At 32.7% G+C, this 20,392-nt stretch overlaps 1 protein-coding gene and 1 long non-coding RNA gene across 2 annotated transcripts in view; one reads left to right on the top strand and one right to left on the bottom strand.

The window, feature by feature from the left end:
* Positions 1 to 20,392, bottom strand: part of LOC142331404 (neuropeptide F receptor-like) — a 331,062-nt gene that overhangs the window by 68,427 nt on the left and 242,243 nt on the right. The gene's annotated exons all lie outside the window — the stretch shown is intronic.
* Positions 1 to 20,392, top strand: part of LOC142331406 (uncharacterized) — a 58,180-nt gene that overhangs the window by 2,803 nt on the left and 34,985 nt on the right. Inside the window, exon 2 of the long non-coding RNA XR_012757989.1 lies at positions 431 to 669. This is a non-coding gene — a long non-coding RNA (uncharacterized LOC142331406). The remainder of the gene's footprint in view (positions 1 to 430; positions 670 to 20,392) is intronic.

Raw genomic sequence — 20,392 nt, 5'->3', positions numbered from 1 at the left:
CAATTACCATAAAACATTTGGCACAGATTATCTCGGTTACGTTGGGTTTTTTCAATTTTTGCAATAGTAAACATGAATGATGTGTTTTCAAGATTTCAGAAGTTGATTGCACAGTGGAAATAAAAAAAAATATATTTTCTGGTTATAGCAATAACTTAAAATTAATTAAGTCAATATTATTGTGTACGGAGTTAAATCCTTTAATTGATGAATATATAAGTAGCTTAATTTATAATTATTGCACTAGTATAGAACACATAATATTAGATTAGCTCTTTCTATCCTTTTTTTTTTTTTTATAAAAAAGGAATTAATTAGGTTAATTAATCATAATCACTTAAGTGTTAAAATTCAATCTAAGATAAATAAATATATTTTTTAATTTGATTTGTGTATAATTAGATATTATGGATAAATTTTTATTCCACAGATAAGTAACAGAAATGTCTCAGCAGTTGCCTGGATGAATCAAGGGAAACCATTGTAAACTTTGATCAGAGGAATGTCACAAAACATACAATAAATAATCTGTTTTTCTGATCGGTTCATAATAATTTAATTATATAGATCACAGGAATGGGCAGACACACTACTCTATGGATTAAAAAAGCAACAAATCGCAGCATTTGCCCAATGTATCAAGGGAAATCATGGTAAAACCTTGACCAGGTGAGCATTAAAAACAATTAATTATAATAAAAAATAGGTGGAGTTAGAAGTCAAAAGGCAGAGGAAGAAGTCTAATTTCGGCCTTCTCATAAGCTGCAGTTTTGTGTTGAGTTATACGAAAACATTTCTATTGTCTGGTATGGTAGGGATGAATATTGTTATTTTTTTTAGAGTAGGTGAATAATCTTTTTAGGAAAAAGTGTAGATTCATAAATATAGATACAAGAAAAAGATAATATTTTTATTTTGTTTTTTTTAATATTGATTATATGATTCACATTTACTGCACCAAATGATGATAAGGTAAAATATTTTTATATATTGGAAACTCATTCTCACTTTTTGAGGGACCCCAAAGTGATATATGCTTAGGTTGGAGTATACAGTAAAGCAATAAGCGTAATGAATATTTAATAATGACAAACTTAGCATTTCGTTAAGGAGCTTCACAGCAAAACAGTAATTATCTATATGTATGAATTGAAGTGATTAAAGTCCGTATTAAAACTAATAAATGTGCGAAACAACAGTAAAGCAAATATGTCCATATAGTATATAAACATAGTGAGCTCAAAATAAATAATTTAGAAGGTGTTCTTTTAGTCTGTATTATTTCTATGTGCCAAATTAATATTTAAGACCATTTCAGGATTTTTTTGTTTTCTTAAATTTGTATTAATTAAAAACTTGTTGCAGAGTAAAATATCTATAAAAGATATCTTTTTAATATCTTTAAAAATAAATGTGTTGATCTTTTAAAACAGGTTAATAATTTATTAACATGACAACAGTGCCATAATAAATATATTTCCGAAAGAGATGCATGTTGTTATTTTTTTGTATTTTTTAGGTATGTGACTTGTCGCTTTAATATTGGAAGGACAGGTAGAAGGAAAAAATTGTGTAGACAGGCCACGTTTGGAATATGTAAAACAAATTGTTAGGGATGTAGATGTAGAGGGTATACTGAAATGAAACGACTAGCACTAGATAGGATAGGGAATCTTGGAGAGCTGCATCAAACCAGTCAAATGACTGAAGACAAAAAAAAAAGTATGTGACTATTTTAAAAATGATTAATATTATTTTTTTTTTACACAAGGTCACACTGCATTTACAAATATGTAGATAAGTAAGAATATATATTTTGCTAGATATTATTCTGTGATTCTTATTTATGGATGCAAGACAGTATTCTGACCCCGGCTTTATATTTTAAAAACTCATTCTCTACCTCTTTCAAGGAGCTCCAAGAGATCTAATATTAACATATTTGTAAATTTTATAATAACTAAATTTATAAATACTAAATTTTATAATATAAGATAATTTAAATTGTATATTCTCCACTGAAAGTGAACATTTTAAAATTTTTATTTACTATTAAATGTTTCATCTGCGCGGATTCACTTAAAAGCTTGAATTTTCCGATTCAATCTTTGGTGTAAAAAGAGGTATTTGTAGATATTACTGTTAATTGATGAATTAGTATTACTGTATTTGAATTGTTTTTATTTATTGTTAGAAATGGTTTACTTATATCTTGAATAGATTTAATAGAAGGACTAATATTTGTATTTAAAAGGAGATATTCAATTCAGATTGAATGATTCACAGTCTATGAAGTTATAATAGAATAGTTATAAATTCTCAGACATTGAAGTGAAGGTAGGTTATAAGTCAAGATTTGAATACTAGATCGTGGATATCGATGTTATCTGGTAGTTAGATTTCAGTTATCGACACATCTCAGAAGTGGTCGAGATAAAAGTTTACCTTTTATGTCAAACCTTTAGTTTAGGTAAAATAATACAACTTATCTAACTTCCATTAAAATATAATTTAGAATTGAAAAGAAAACATACGCATATACGAGGTGCGATAATAAAGTAATGAGACTGATGTGAAAAAAAATGTTGCTTACCATTTTAGTCATGTTTAGTGTTGTCTCCTTCAAAGTAGTTCCCCTCTGATTGCACACACTTATTCCAGCGCTTCTGCCATTGACTGTAACATTTCTGGAACTGATCTTCTGTAATATCCTCCAAGACCCTCGTCACAGCTTTTTGGATATCTTGTGTTGTTTGAAAATGGTGTCCCTTGACCGCCATTTTGACTCTTGGAAATAGAAAAAGTCGCACGGAACGATATCTGGTGAATAAGGTGGCTGTGGTAGTACTGAAATCTGTTTTGATGTTAAAAATTGCTATACTGACAGAGCAGTATGGGATGGCGCATTATCGTGATGCAGAATCCAATTATCAGCAATGTCGGCACGGACATGAAGAACTCGTTTATGAAGTCTTTCCAAAATTTCTTTGTAGAAATATTGGTTGAATGTTGGTCCAGGAGGCACCCACTGTTTATGAACAATTCCCTTGGAATCGAAGAAACACACAAGCATGCATTTCACTTCTGGCCTTGACATGCGAGCTTTTTTGGTTTGGGTGATCCCTTTGAGCACCATTGCGAACTTTGGTGTTTTGTCTCTGGATCGTATTGAAAAATCCAACCTTCATCACTAGTGATAACACGGCTCAAAAAATCTGGATTGATTTCCGTTTGCTCTAACAGATCGGCTGCCACATTTTACTGTGTTTCTCGCTGTTGTTGTGTGAGATTTTTGGGGACCATTTTTGCACAAATCTTTCTCATACCAAGATCTTCAGTTAATATTAGATGAACCGTTTCTCGATTGATGTTGAGTTTTTCTGAAATCATTATCACGGATAATCTTCGATCAGATCGTACGATTTCACCCACCCTGATCAAGTTGACATCTGTCCGTGAGGTTGATGGTCGTCCACTGCAGTCTTCATCTTCAACATTCGTTCTGCCTTCACTAAAAATGAGCTCTTGACATAACCTCCTCTCCAAAAGTCTTCTGAAGCTTACCATAAGTTGTCGTCACGTTTTCACCCGATTTAACGCAAAAAGAAATGGCATACCGTTGCGCAATAGTTTGCGGTTTCATTTCTGTGACAAGAGACACAAACACGTGTTCACTTATTACAGCATAACTCACGACTGAGCAGTTGCATCAATGTGCCGCTTGGACTAGAAGTAGCTTATAGACCAAGGTCAAAGATGGTGTGCCTACGCAAACTGCAGGGCTGCCACATCTTGCAAAGAAAAATCAGTTTCATTACTTTATTGTCGCACCTCGTACTGGGTACAGGCTATGTAGTTTTGATAATAGTAATTTTAATATTACTGATCTAATTTTCTTAACGTTATTTTTTTTGTATTCTGATTTACTTTAATCTGTAATTGAATATGAGAGAGCTTTATACAGTTAATAAAAATTTTTCACCTGTCAATGAAGGAGTTTTTCCAGGAAGGGGTCAAACCTTTATTTTAAATTTTAAAAGAAATGTACAATATTGGTTTGTCTTTTATTTTAATTAATTTTTGTCCCTTAGGTTTATTTTAATTCTAAGCTTATTTAATCTTTGATTACTCTGCAGTATATATTATGTTTAATGTCATAAACTATTTTTTATCAAATAGTTTTACATGCATATAATTTTATTTTAATATATTATAATTAATGTGTAATGTAAAATTTTGTTGTAAGAAATTTTGATCGGGGTTAGACAAAAGTCTGTATTCTGCATGTTTTTTGGACTAATAAAAAGGGTAGGTTCCTAATCTGACACATCGATCCTTTTTTCACCAAATGAAACGATTTTAATAACTTTTTTTATTTTGTAGAACTCAGAACTCTGCTTGTTATATTTTGAGGAACTTCTAGTGGGGATTATGATGTAAGTTTTTACCAGATAATTTAAGTAAAAGTTTTTTTAAGCTGAGAGCCTCATTGTCTATGTAGATGACTTGCAGATATTTTTCTTTTTTTCAGTCATCATTGCTTAGTATTCGATTTTTGTTTATAACTTAATGATACTTAACCCGATGTTATTCTGGTGTTCAAAGCATTTTCTTGTGAAAGTTCTGAGATATTGTCAATTTTCCTTTAGGAAATATTAAGACAAAAATAAATAATAAATTTAAGTTACATTCCAGAGAGGTTGGCTTACACTCAATAGAGTCCCTTTTATCTTTTTGTGTATTAAAATATAGTAAATATTTTAGAGAAAGCCCTATCTCATAATATTAGTATTGTTCCTCAGAGCATCTTTTCTTAAAGTTGTCTAAGATCAATTTTCAAATCAATCACTTATTCTTAAAATTTAGTATTATTTACCTCTTTCTAACCGTACAACAGCAACTGTTTTCATGGAATTCAACATAATATTTTAGCTTTTAAAAGAGGGCTTTATTTTGCTTTTATGAGTAAAATTGTTTAAAATACAATTAAAACATTTTACAGAAACATTATTACTCTGTCAGTAATTTTTAAATAATGGCAACTGAGCTGTTTGTTTAACTTATTTGCAATCCCCCAGACAGGAAACAGAGACAGAGTTCTTCGACAGTTACATTGGCATAAGTGTGCTCCCTATTGAGATTCTGTAAAGAAAGCTTTACTGATTACCGTAATGTACAATATAATATCATAGATGGAAGCAGGCTGGTGGCTGATCCAATCCCTATGGTACACATCCGGTAAGAAGAAATAAAGGATAAGGAAAGGGTTGGAGGAATCAACTAATGGAGTGATTGCTTCTGTTGGGGGTAGTTTCCATCTTGTCCACAGGCCTTGAAACTTTATGCTAATATTCCTAATGAAGCTAAAACAAATAAAAATATAGTATGATTATTTTAATGTTAAGTCATAAGATGACATTTTATTCTGTGAAGTGCGATATTAAAAGCGATATTTTACATAATAATAAATATGGATTTTAGCTGGTTTTAAAGTGTTACTACAGTTAAGAAAATCCTCATTAGTTAAAATAAGTTTATAAAACTACTATTTTCATCCAATTTGCTCTTCTAAGTTTTCTAGGTTAATATCATTTTATAAATTAATTTGATTTTTAAAGACATTTAATGTCACTTGTCGTTTTTAAAAGTAAATTATGTAAAATTCAAACTAACAGAGTCTATGTAATTTTTTTTTAAACAAGGAAAATTATATTATATAGGTTAGTTTATAAGGTAATTATTTATAATTAGCTGTAATTTTACATTTACCTTTCATCATAATAATACACAAACTATAATTACCTTTATTATAATTTTTGTTAATAATTAATTATTATTATTATTTATTCATTATAAAGACCTAGGGACCCGAAATAAACAAAAAGAAGGTAAGGTAATGTTCGTACAAAAAAAAATGTATATTTGGTAAAATATTGGGGTCAATTTTTTTTTTAATTTTACAAAAAACTTCACTTTATATTAAGCTCAGTAAATCTGTGCACGCTTATTTTACCACTTCTAAAAAGATTTTGCCCCAAAAAACGTTATAATAAAATTAAATTTTTCCCTTCCCAACCCCAAAATAGAAATCTTAGACAATTTTTTATCGGTTGTATATTTTTCTGTGGAATTTGTTTTAGTCTTCCATTTAAAATAGTCTGAGGGGTATCTCTAAAACCCGCTGCGAAATTTCTCTCCTTAAGGTTGGCGACGCTGTGTCGTTCATGGCCACGCTACTAATGTACACACTGCATTGTTGTCTGCAATTAGTCACGTTGTAGTATCTTTACGTGTGAGTTATATGGTTATAAAACGAATAGAAAAATCGACTGTGAAATACGTGGTGTAATACGTTTTTTAAACCATCAAAACGTTAAGCCGGCTGAAATTCATAGGCAGCTGGTTGCTGTGTACGGTGATAATGTAATAAATGAAAGAAACGTCCGAAAATGGTGTGAAAGGTATATAAATAATATAATTAATGTGCACGATGAAGAACTTCCGGGAGGCCCTCGATAATCACAGAGGACTTCTTGAATTGCCTTGAAGATGAAGTCGCTAAACGATTTCCGACCTGGCTCTTGTTTTTCCTGATGTTTCGGGAGCTGTTATTGGTCGCATTGTTCATGACCTTCAGAAAGGTTTCTGCACGTTAGGTGTTGCACGTCTTAACGGAACGTCACAAAAAGATTCGAAAGCGTTCTGCTTTGGAATTTGTGATTCGGTACACAGAAAAAAGTGAATGAGTTCCTTAATTCAGTCGTTACCGGCAGCGAAACATGGATTTCGTATTACACGCCAGAGAGAAAACGACAGTCAAGTGAATGGCATCATCCTCAATCACCAACCAGACCGACAAAGGGTCAAGCCACGGCCATTTGGACGTATACTGACGGCCATTTGGACGTATACTGACGGCCACAGTCTTTTGGCATACTGCTGATTGATTTTATGCCACGTGTAACGACTATAAGTGCAGAAGTCTACTGCGAAACTCAACGTAAGTTACGGTGCGTCATTCAAATTCGGCGATGTGGGCGGCTAACCGACGGCGTCGTCCTGCTGCTCGATAATGCACGTTCACATTCTGCAGGTCCGACAAGTGATTTACTGAGAACATCTGGATGGGAAATTTACGATCACCATCATATAGTCCGGTCTTAGGTCCTTCTGATTACCATTTGCTTGGGAGATTGAAAGAAGTTTTGAGTGGTAAGCAATTCGCGTGTGACGATGAAATTAATAATGCTGTTAATCAGACAGGCGGTAGAAGAATACGACGAGAGTGTATATTGAAGCTGGCATATCGCTACGATAAATGTTTTTAATGTATGTGGCGATTATATAGAGAAGTAGTATAAGGTGTGTAGTTTAAGAGAAATGGAAAATATTTATATTTATTTTCAGAATAATTTTTTTTACAATGATACCTTCTTTACTTTAGAGATAACCTCTTGTAAATGCAGAAAACTGAACAAAAAATTTCTTGGAAGTTAATTTTAAAGGTGAGAAAGCAGAAAAAATTAAAAAATACTGATTAATTTTTTCTTTTTTCTTTATTTAAACATATGATAATTTTACAATAAAACTTTTCATTATATTTATATATATATATATATATATATATATATATATATATATTTTTTTTTTTTTTGTACGTATCATTATATAAGAATAAATAAACCAATGCCAGGAAAGTATTACGACTTTGTTGTCAGCTGTTTTTCAAGTTGAGATGGAAATATCTTTTCTGAACTTTGTGGATTATAAACACTTGTGATTTCAGCAGGATGCCCTTCTTGTCACATTGAAATATTATTTAAACATTGCTATTTTAATTTAGATATTTTTCCTTTCCTTTATAATAATGATTAAAACTATTGTAACCCAAATAAATCCTTTTATTATTTATTACACCCTTTACAATTTAGTTTCGAGTCATCAGTTGATTTATCACTAGATATCTTTATGAATATCAAAGATGTGTTTTTAATTATCGTAATTCTATTAAAATTGAAGAATAGTAATTAATTAGAAATTACCAAGCAACTAGGTAAATTATCCTACAATTGAAAACTTTAAATTGACAGGTAGTGAAATGAGAAGCCGAATATTAACGTAAAGTGGAATATACCAGCCAGATACCAGTCAGTGAACTTACCACAAAATATCTTGTTACTATAAATTATATTTACCTCGTTTAAGATTTTTACTAGTCCAAATTGCTGCTTTTATCCATAAATTTATTTATTTTGTTGGTCAGATCGGTAATATAAAGTGAAATATCATTTTATAGTTTAAGAATTTAGTATTGTAGCGATCTTTCTCCGTATTTATTCATTTTAGGCGAATTTAGTACTGTGCATTTAGGTATTTAGTAAGTATAAGTATTTTGATGACTAATAATAATATTCATAAATCAGTCCAAGTTTATCGGAAGTAAATGTGGTATTGCATTTCAAAAGTAATTACTGACTGTTGGAAGTCTTATTGCTAGTTGTTAAATCGAGAGAGTTTTTTATAAAGCCATTTTAATTGGATATAACTTGTAATGTCCCTAGTCGGACACCATATCGTAGATACCGATGTTCTTTGCCGATCGGGTTTCAATTAACCTCGCTTTTCAGGAACGGTCGACCTGAGACAGTACAAGACTGCACCTCATTTACATTCATACATATCATCCTCTGAAATAATACTTTACGGTAGTTTGAGAGGCTAAACAGAAAAATAAAGAAAGAAGTTGGACACCGTATCTTATAAAGAATAATATATATCTTATAACATAATATGTAATAACACCGGATTTAATCGGGTGGATAGATTCTTTTATATTTACGAAATGTCTGTACATTATAATAAAGGCAACATACTGCGATTTAAGTATGCAAAACCTATCTAGCATACATCCCCTGCGACTTGTTATGCACCTACTCTCTACTTTCTCCTCAGTTTGGCAGATGACACGTAGAATTTCCTCCTTGAGATATGGTAAAATCCACCTTTTTGTTTATATAAACCTACGGTTTCACAAACCCTTAAAGGAAAAAGTCACACCGGGTCAAGTCACATGACCTCGCCGGCTGGTTGTGATCGCCTTTGCATGAGAGGATTCAGCCGAGAAATTTTATCTTGCGATAAGAAAATTCTGGTACAAGTCATCTTGATTTAGGATTGAAAACTATAAATATCTGTCGTTTTAAATCATTATTATACGGAAGGGAATCATTTTTAAATTAAAAAAGTAATGTTTAAATTCAGATATTTTTATTAAGGTGTTTTTAAATAAAAATTTATAAAGAAATTATTCCCGCAGAGTATTTTTTAATGTAGGATTTTTTTACTTTGCTGTCTAGATAGTGCTATAGCAAAGCTGTAGCTCTAGAAGGGAAGGGATTGTCCAATTTGGGTATATGCGGATTTCACCGGATACGTTTTGACACCTAAGTATCCAAAACACCGGATGGAAATTTTCCGGATCTTAATATTTGTATGTACGTGACCCCATTCGGCCAGGGTCTAATCACTATTTCAACCGGTTCCTCATCAGACATGGACCACTCCAGAACATCTCCCAGATCACCTTCCGCCTGAGTCTGCGTAGACACTGCCCGTGTTATCACCTCCATATATATATGGCCACATCATCCGTATCAGACGCAGGATCATCCCAATCATTCTTAAATTTCTCGACATGCAAAGCGGACTCGCACAATTTAGTCGAACACCACTTAATCTGTGAATCCGTATTAGACGAACCTCAGATTGTAATCGATGAAGCAAAGCAATCTTTTCATGATATATCGGAAGTGTACTCGGCGTTGAAGGTCTGTTCCTCCTCCTCCTCCAAACTCGCACTCCCATTGCCGACCTCCATATGGGCCGACTCGTCGCGTCCATTGTCAGCCACCTCCTCTACGACACTCCCAGTAGGCGGCATGGGGCCTGTGGCACCAGCTCGCAATTTCTTCGAGTCTTCTTCCCCCGTGGGAGAATCATTCAACCGCTGTTTCGACGAAGACTCTTCCACCGGTTGTCCTTGAACATTACTCGATCTGGGGTCCACCCGAGACGTCTGCGACAAGGGAGGAAATTCCCTCTCCAAATCACCCTTACAGCCGTCTTCAACCTTCGATGAACTACCGACTGCAGACTTGACGCTTCACCACTTCGAGCCTGCTACTCCGTAGACCCGTCCTAGAGGTCATACCCTCTTGAGCAGCAGCTTTGATTCTTTCTTACGCCTATGAGAAATCGACGTCGCCGGAGATCGAGAAGAGGATGCTCCTGCCTAGTAGTCGAAAAATATACTAAGGAAATTTTTCTAAGAACGATGCAAACATTGCAATCCTATCAGAGGGAAAATTTTTTACGAGATTTCCCATCCGTAAGGGAAAATACTGCTTCTCAGTATTTTTCTAAGCTAAATTAAATATGAAAATTCGACATAGAAATCCCCATTCCTCAATGTAAGCAACTGATTAACTTGCGCAGCTGGGATTTAAAATAAATAAGACCTAGCAACTGTAGGTCAAGTCTAAAAGCCACAATGTAAATCGTGTAAAAAAAGCAAAATATCCAAAAAATACAAAATAAAAATAATTTAAATTAATAAAAATAATAATAATAATAAAGCAAAATACGCATTAAAACGGCAATCTAACCGCAAAACAGAAATTAATATTACAGAACAAAAACAAAACACAGTTAATTACCACGAATAGTGGGAAAATAAAATAAAATTCAAAGAAGTTTGTGGCAACCCTAAACGAACATAAAAGCTGGAAAAAAAAAACAACAAAATAACAGCAGATCATAAAAAACAACACAAACGAACAGAAAGAAACCAACTAACGAACAAATAGAAACAAAATACAAACAGAAACACGTAAAAACCTAAAACTCAGAACAACCTGGTAAAAAACACGTTTGTACTCCACGAGACTCCAACCTAGCCCTCAATGAGTAACATTTAAACTGTAAAAAAGTAACGCGGTCTGGCTGGGTCTCGAACTCAATCGCCCGGTTGACTGACCTGGTGCGTTAAGCCTCGCGGCTACACCAGTCTATCGACCTTACAAGCGAAATTTGTCCTATGTAAGTTGTGAAATTACAATAGTTTAGTTAGTGCCAACCGTCGCCGCTAGTACCGCCACACCCGCACGAATTAAATATTTTATATACGCTTCGGTTAGAATCGTTGAGTTAAATTAACGAAAAAATATATTTAAATAAAATTATAATTATTTTAAATTAAGTTGTGTGTGTAAGCCGTGCTTCAGAAACAACCCGCGTCGTCAGATTTTTTTTAATAAATTTTCATCTCTGATTAAGATTTAAATTTATCTCTATATAAATACTGGGAAAGTTTAACAGCACCGTTATCAGGTTATTTCTTTGTAGCTCGTACAAATTATTTTCATGTTATTTTGGTATTATATAATCTGTAAGATAACGTTTCTAGACTAGCCGACTGTTTACATTTTACACGTAATCTTCAACAATTTTAACAGTTATTATTTAAAAAATATCAGTCAAATGTTTTCGTGGTAAATATTTTTGATTATTTTGATTATGCGTTATTTGTTATAAGTCTTCAGTTTGTTTAAACGTTCGTTTTATTTGTTTATAAAATCTATTGATGTCAGCCGTTTGAAATATTAAACATTTTCGAATAATTTGTTTGTTGTTTACTTTATTTTTTAACTAACCATCAATGCCGAGTTGATTTAAACATTTACGTAGTTATATATAATTTTTTTCAACGTTTGAATTCCACCAAAAGATTCTAAAATCTTCGCTGAGGGCTGTTTCTTAATTTTCTATCTGCTACAGTTTTGCTGTTACCCTCCGACTCGACGTATACGTATTTATACGACTGAACGTTCTCATTAAAATTGACTTATAGATAAACATGACATTTTTTATACCCAATTATTTCAGTCGGTTATTTTGAGAGCTCATATTTTTTTTCAGGTTGGAATTAAATTTATTATTTTTTGTTTAATAAATTTATTTCTTTATACTATATTTAAATACAGCATTACTCATATTTTATTTTCCCGTCGGTTGTAATAATCTCAAAAATAATCAAATAAATTAAAATCAAAAGTGATGTAGCTATTAGTTGGATCCAAAAATAAATAAATTTTCTAATTTCGTTCGTTAATTAATAAAATGCATTATGTAAATCAAATTAAGGTACACAAGAACGAAATATCATAAATAAGTCTGGATGAATGAAAGAAATTATCCTCAAATCTTGAGCGGTGCAGCATCCCCCAAAATGCATACAGTTAATTATAAAATAAAAGATTATTAATTAGAATCCATATTAATTATTTCAAATATAACTGCATGAAATAATACTAAAATAAATACTTGAACGTATAAAATAATTACAAAATAAATCGCAACTCAAAATGAAAATGGCGTTAATGAAAATTATTTGAGCACACATTTATGTACAGACCAGGGCAGACAAGCGGGTAACTCGTCGTCGCAAATTAGTTGTTTAACAGCTGAATTTCGAAGTCAAAGGTTTTGAGCAGTGGCGGCTCGCGTATAGGCACTGTGGAACTGCAGCACCCCAATTTCTACTTGATGTTATCGATAAAATTTAATATACAGAGTCCTTTCTTCTTTAATTCTTTCTTTATACTCGTATAATATATAATCCTTAAGCTTAATGTCAGTAGCCATCCCCCGATTTATGAAAAAGTCCCATACAAAAATCTTTGTATGGGACTGAGCGCTTCACAGTTCCAGCGGCGTGGTGCTTGGCTGTTGGCGCGTGCGCACATAGGAAGCTGTGCACGAGGCTGCAAGAGAGAGAGAGTGAGTGAGAAAGTGCGACAATTGTCGCTCCCGTATTGTCGACCCTGGCGTGCTGATGGAAGGTAGGTTTTTTTTGCTTCGCGTGTGTATGGAACGTCCCTTGTTCGTTTCATTTTCTAATTTAGTCGGTGGAAGGATTATGAAAGCGGTTTAGTTGTTTTTTCAGTAGCGATCAGGAGATGGCAGAAAAAAGGGCTCTTTGATTGCAAAATCTGTCAACACGCTGGAAGGTAATTAGTAAAAAGTAATTACGTATTTGTTTCTGTGTACATAGAGATTTAAATTAGGCACCATTGGACTATAGTGTTTTTAAGCTAACATTTTATTAAGTTACACTAAAAAATATTATCTGTATTGATATTTTATTAGTTATTCGGTTAAACAGAGTTAAAACCGTGTACCGCATTCTTGAATCTGATAAAGTGTAGAGTTAGATTATTATTCTGCTTCCAGCCATTCTGTTTGATTCATTTTATTTCGGTTCTTTTATTTTACGGAATGCTTTAACCACGGCCTTGAAATGACCCAGAAAAAAATTTCTGGAGTAGCTAATTTTAGCTACGAGCCGCCACCGGTTTTGAGATTCAAATTCGAATAAAAGTTAATTGCTTTTATGCAGGTCTGAATACTAGATAGATCGGTGTACTTTGGTGGTTGGGGTTAAATTAACCACACGCGTTTCAAGAATACCTGGCCCGGGTCTGTACAAGATTACACCTATTTTACACGTCACACATATCATCCTCATCTAATTGGGCCGAGGGGAGCTTGCTTATTGTTCAATATAATAGATTTGAAATCATCTAGCGGTGAAGGTCACGCGACTTATAAAAATGTTGTTTTCTTGCTCCCCACCTGTCGTGTTCTGCAGCAGGGAGTAGCGCATACGACCTGTACATCACCTCTCGCACAACATTTACCACGCAAATACGGAAAACGAAATCTAAGAAACCCGCATCACAAATATAGTATTTTTAGTAGATAACTAAATAAAAAATTAAAATAAACTTTTTCAGTAACCTCGCGTAAGGTATTTTATGTTTAGAATAAGATTATCTCATTCAAAAAAATTGAAAGTATTTTCGCGTATATTTCATCCTTTTTCTATTGTTATCAAGTATAAAGGAAAATGTGTTAAATAAAAAACTCGCATAATTATCATTTATATTATTCGGTTTTTTTTTATTAGTAGTCTATGTTCTATGTTTACTACTTTAAGACGTAGTTACATCATGTTTATCATCGCATACGCAACGTTTATAATGTATTTTCGACCACTTTAGATTACGATTTTATATCGATCGTACGTACAGTTTCTTTGGGTGATCTTCCAATTGTAAAAGTTACATTATTTTAATTGCGGAAGCGTGTAAGTTAAAACGGCAGCAAACCATTCATCTTTGGCAGTCTATTTAAAATTTAAAATCTTTGCCGTTTTAAAATGGCAGCAAACAGTCTTCATCTTTGGAAACAATGTATAAAAAATGATTTGTAGGATATATAATTGTTTAAATGAACTTGTTTACAGAAAACCTAATGCTATTATTAAGGAAGTTTTTAATGCAACGCAGGAAGTACCGCATCTATGTGCACTGTATCGGTGCGTATTCAACAAAATTTTTGTCGTGAAGGTAATGAAAAAGCGCTAGTCCAAGACGAATTATGCGAAAATTCTTTTGAATCGCCTCGGAATAAATTTTTCTGACCAAGTAGGTAACCGATCTAGACGCTTTTAATAAAGATATAGTTCGTCCTTCCATTTAAGAATTTTACGATAGAGGAAAGTATCTGATGTGCAGTAAAATTAAAGATATTTAAACAAAAAAAACATTTTACCTGGTCTGCGTATTCCGCGCGGAAAACTGTTAGACAATTAGGGTTCAGCTTTCGTATGTGTAATGGCGGCAGAAAGTTTGTATTGGAAAAGTCTGACATTGTTCTTCTTCAGGTAAATTTTTTAAGGAAAACGCACAAAATAGTCAAAATAATTCTCGACCAATAATTTACGAGAGGTCACCTCTAAAATAAAGACCGTTTCATTGTAAAAAGAAATTATTCTGAAACTATAAATATTTTTAAACTTTGTTATTTTTTACCTTATACTACGTCTATATAATCGCCATATGAATTAAGACATTTATCGGAGCGATACACCAGCTTCAATGTACCCTCGTCGTACTCTTCTGCCACCGGTCCATTTAGCCACTGAATAACAGCATTTTTAAGTTCATCGTCTCCCGCGAATTGCTTAGCGCTCAAAAAAAAATTTTTTCGCATGTTTTCCCATCCAAATGTTTTCAGTAAATCACTTGTCGGACCTGCAGCATGCGGACGTGCATTATCGAGCAGCAGTTCGACGCCGTCAGTCAGCCGCCCACGTCGCCGATTTTGAATGACGCGCCGTAGTCGTTTGGGAGTTTTGGGACTCCGTAAGAGTTTCGCAATTGGCTTCTCCATTTATAGTCGTTCCACGTATCATCAAACCGATCCCAAAAGACTGTGGCCGTCACTTTGCATCCAAATAGCTGTGGTTTGACTTTTGTCGGTCTGGTTGGTGATTGAGGATGACGCCATTCACTTGACTGCCGCTTTCTCTCTTGTGTGTAATACGAAATCCGTGTTTCATCGCCCGTAACAACTAAATTTAGCAACCCGTCACCTTTTCGTGTGTAGCGCATCAAAAATTCCAAAGCAGATCCCTTTCGGATTTTTTTGTGTCGTTCCGTTAACACGTGCGGCACCCGACGTACACAAACCTTCCTGAAGCCTAAACGGTGATGAACAATGCGACCGATAACAGCTCTTGAAATATCAGGAAAATGAGGGGCCGGGTCGGAAGTCGTTGACCGACGATCTTTTCTGATTTCGACGCGTTTCAACAGGTCCTCGGTGATTATAGAGGTCCTCCCCGAACGTTCTTCATCGTGCACGTTAATTCTGTTATTTGTAAACCTTTTACACCTTTTTCGGACGTTTCTTTCATTCATTACATTATCACCGTACACAGCAACCGGCTGCCTATGAATTTCAGCCGGCTTAACGTTTTGACGGTTTAAAAAACGTATGACTCCTCGTTTTGCACAGTCGGCGGCAACATCGATTTTCCTATTCGTTTTATAACATTATAACTCACACGTAATCAAAGATACTACGATGCGAAAACTTACAGACAACAATGCGGTGTGTACATTACTATTCCAAGAAATATACCTGGAAAAATTCAACAATCAGTGGTGACCTTAAGGTTCCGGTCGGGAAAGTACTCTGTTTAATTAAATGCCACGCTGATCGCCACGAACTTGGTTTTATAAAAAACTGTGCTCTCGTTTTTCAGTCGTGGCATACGGGGGACTTCTACGAAGAAATGAACGGTGATATATTCCGAGAACGGTTCGTAAATTGGTTGCCAGGTATCATTCTTTGCTTAAAGAGAAAATGCCACTGACCGACACAAAAAGGCGGAAATTGTTTCAAGGTTGAAAATTCCGTAAACCGCGTAACAATAGATTACTGGAGAAAATGCGTTAGGTGCGCAGGTGCGCAGAAAACCTTCAAGTAGAAGATTTTCGTAAAGAAAGATTGCGGAATGACCACTTACTACGCATCCTAGTGAACTTACAATAAGATGACTGACGAAAATACGATAAATTTATCAGGTGATACAAACTTAAAATTTATTTCAGATTATAATCTATTTACATTTTGTAAGTTTTTACGAATTTTTCAGTTTTAAAGTCCATATTTAAATTTAACCGTAACATTTACAAATTTTTGAACGTGTGGGAAAATTAGGAAATATTTTATCTAAAATAAAATGTTTCAGATGCGAGATAGTAACTTCTTATGCGCCCCAGACTAATGCGATAAATATTTTGTTAATAAATACGTAAGATAGTTGACAAAAAGCGGGCCTGTAGAGAGAAAAGGGACAATTCAATATTTCATTATTACCGTTGTAAAGGAGGAATGAGGAGAAACCTTAGACAGCGAAAGGGGAAAGAGCGTGTGACCTTCACCTGCAAGATGCTTTCAAATTTATAATAGTTGAACAGATTGTAACGTATACATTAGCTAAGTAAAATATTTATATACGTGTTGAGCGAGATGAAGAAAATTATAAATTCTTCGACAGAGTAATATTGTTGTTCTGAAGGAAAATGTTTTAATTATATTTTGAATTAATTAGTGGGAAGTTCTTTTTTATTGTTCAGTACTTTGGCTAATGAAAATAGCAAACTTAAACTTTCATTTCTTTCAGATAATGTTCATAAATTCTGATTTATTTTTAGTTCAAATTTCTACTCGTCGAAGTTTTTGAAAAAGATTATTTTCTGTTTTTTTTTTTTATTTATTTTTTATTACATTATACGATGTTGTGAATATCGTTTTAATGTTAATAAAATACAATAATTTTTTTTTTTATATTTAGGTCTTTTTATTACGCGTGATACCCAGTAGATATTAGAATGGTATGTCCAGTACATATGATAGGCTTTTTTTTAATTTTTTAATTATCCCGATTCGGCCTTGGAGTTAATCCGGACAATCGACTTACCATTGTAGTTTGTATATAAAAACGTTCTTCCAATAGTTAGATGCAGCATGTTCTTCTCATCAGTATAAGAAATTACTTATTGGAAAACGATAATCGGGAAATGCTTAGGTTCTATTCTGTTTCTGTATGTCTTTTTTTTAAATAGTAATTTATGACTAAAGAAATCATTGAGGTAAATTTTAATAAAATTTTGATTTACACCAAGATTGTCTGGTAAACAAATAGAAGTGGCAGTTTTATGTTTTAAGATTTTACATGGCGGCCAGATTTATGTTATAACTCGTAGTTAAGTTAATTACGTGGTTTCTTAGCTTATAGTGGTTTAGCCGTGTCCTCAAATCTTGCAACCTTAATTAAATTGATTTCCCGACGTCATACATCTTGAGGAAGAGAACTGAATCGATAAGATGTAGCGATTGATTTTTGACTGTCGATTCAGTATGAGTAGATCAAGTGCCAGTCGTTTAACAGCCGATTTTCGAAGTCGAAGATTCTGAGGTTCAAATTCTAGTAAAAGTTAGTTGTTTTTATTAAACGGAATCGAATACTAGGTGGATACCGATGTACTTTGGTGGTTACGGTTCAATTCACCCCACGTCTCAGGAATTGTCGGCGTAAGTCTATACAAGTCTACATCTCATTAATATATCATACATATAATTCTCATCTGATCGGGCCGTGGGGAGGGTTGCTTATTGTTCACTAGTTGAACAAATTGTAACGTACACGATAGTAAAAAAATCTGATGTAGACAACACATGACTTCCTTGTGTGCCTATTAAATTACATTTACATATTTTTAAAGTACATAAAATTTTATTTCATTAAAAACTTCTGATATTTTTCAAAGTTTTTTTTGTTATTACATAAAGAGAAGGTGATAAATATAAAGAGGAAGAAAACGTTAAGACCAAGGAAAGAATAAAAAGATTTAGAGAGGATGATGAATATGAAGAGAGAGAAAATTTGAAAACTAGAGAACGCGTACACAAATTAAGATGAGAAGAATTTCATCAAACTAAAGAGCGATTAAATTATTGGCAACAAAAAACAAACGAAATGATGATCATTTCCTACTTCCGGAGAATATTGTTCGATAATATTAGAGGAGCATGAAATAAAAGATAAGAATTTTTTGCAATTTATTAAAGATCGGGCATGTGTACCTCAGTGTATATGTTATTCTTGTGATTTTTCATTCGGTCTGTAGTTAACTTTAATGGAGATAAAATTAAACAGAAATTAAACCAGAAAATCTAAAAGTAATACGAATCTAAATTATAATTTTCAATTACTATTAAATAATCTAATAATGTTTCACCATCTTATGTGTGTATATTACATATACACATATGTAATAATCTCCATTAGATTACATATAAAGGTTTTTAAAATTTTATTTCACTAATAACTTGTGATTATTTTTTTCCATAATTTTTTGTTATTGAATAATTATTTATTGTAAAAGTTTCTTATTATCACAGGTTAATAATTATTAATAAATCAATATATTTCAATTAAGAAAAAAAAAGTTAAAAGGAATGAAGTCTGATTCAAACCGATGTGCATTCCGTTGTAAGATCCAAATATTTGATTAATTAGAGTTTTATTTGGCTATAACTGTGGAACCGATGAAAATAAGTACCACTTCATATCATTGAAAAGTTCTCAATGATGGCTTATTACTACAGTTACGAAAAAGTTAAAAATGCAAATTTTTTTTTGGATTTTTGGTTTTTTTTTTGGATACTTTTGGTTCAGTTGATTGCAGCCAAAAGGGAAGGTGCACAAGATGTTGCAACTGTCCTAAATAAAAAATTTCAACATACATTACTAATCGTTTTTGAGTAATGCGAGATACGTACATACATACATAAGTACGCACGTACAGACTTTACGTCGAAACTAGTCAAAATGGATTCAGGGATGGTAAAAATGGATATTTCCGTTGAAATCTGAAATTTTTCGCGATCACAAAACTTCCTTTACTTCGTACAGAAAGTAAAAACAAATGTCTGTACGCTAATTATCTGATTAAACTGTAAATAACTGGTATCGTTAATAATAATGGAAATTAATTCTCCTGATTATAATCTACAATAAAACTGCATATAAATATATTTTGTTAAAAAATTAACACCTGAAAGTAAAAACTTACTTGTCAGTTTTAATACTCGTACGATTAAAAAAGAAAAAATGTGGTAAAAACCAATTTATGACGATGTTTTATAACTTAAGAAAATTTCATTTGTTCAAATACGATTGATTTAAAACAATTCAGTTCTTCAGTTCGGCGGAGGAAATAAAAACGGAATAATACAATTTCTCGGAAATTATTTATAATGTGTGTTTAAAATCACCGAATTTCGGCTATCTTGTAGGAAAGAAAACAAACAAGATTCTATAACGCTGAAGAAAGAGGTAGCGACTCGGCCAAAGAAAAGGTTAGATACATACATCTGCTACTAGCTCTATACAAGCTTTATATAAATTTAATAATTTCTTTTAATTAAGACTAAAAAGTATAAAATAAAAAAATTAAAAATAATTTTTAAAAACATGCTTTTCTTGAAATAAATAAAAACAAAAAAAAATCTTAATAATAATTAAAACAATTTTTTTTCAAGATAAATATTTTTTAAAAATTTCTGTTTATTCATGACTAAAAAGAAAAGCGTGAGGCGCACTCTAATTATAAAGTCGTAATATATTAGAGCGCTTCCCAAGCGTTATTTTTAGTCATGCATAAATAGAAAATTGTTCTTCAAGTAATTTTCTTAACAAAAAAATTAACTACTTTTTAGAACGAATTCGTTTTTTAATAAAAAAAAAATATTCTTCGTTATTTAATTAACATTTCGATCAACCTAAGTAATATTGGAAAAATCACTCAGTGTAATACAGATAAAACCGATGAAAAAGTCACGGGGAAACTATTTAGCTTCTTACTTTTTCCGAGTAAGCCTGGTATCGGATGCTTGTCAATTTTTTTTTGGAGAG

The sequence above is a fragment of the Lycorma delicatula genome, chromosome 10, assembly GCF_047948215.1.
Source record: "Lycorma delicatula isolate Av1 chromosome 10, ASM4794821v1, whole genome shotgun sequence".
In the NCBI taxonomy this organism is placed as follows: Eukaryota; Metazoa; Arthropoda; class Insecta; order Hemiptera; family Fulgoridae; genus Lycorma; species Lycorma delicatula.
This window is presented reverse-complemented; position numbering and strand designations above follow the sequence as displayed.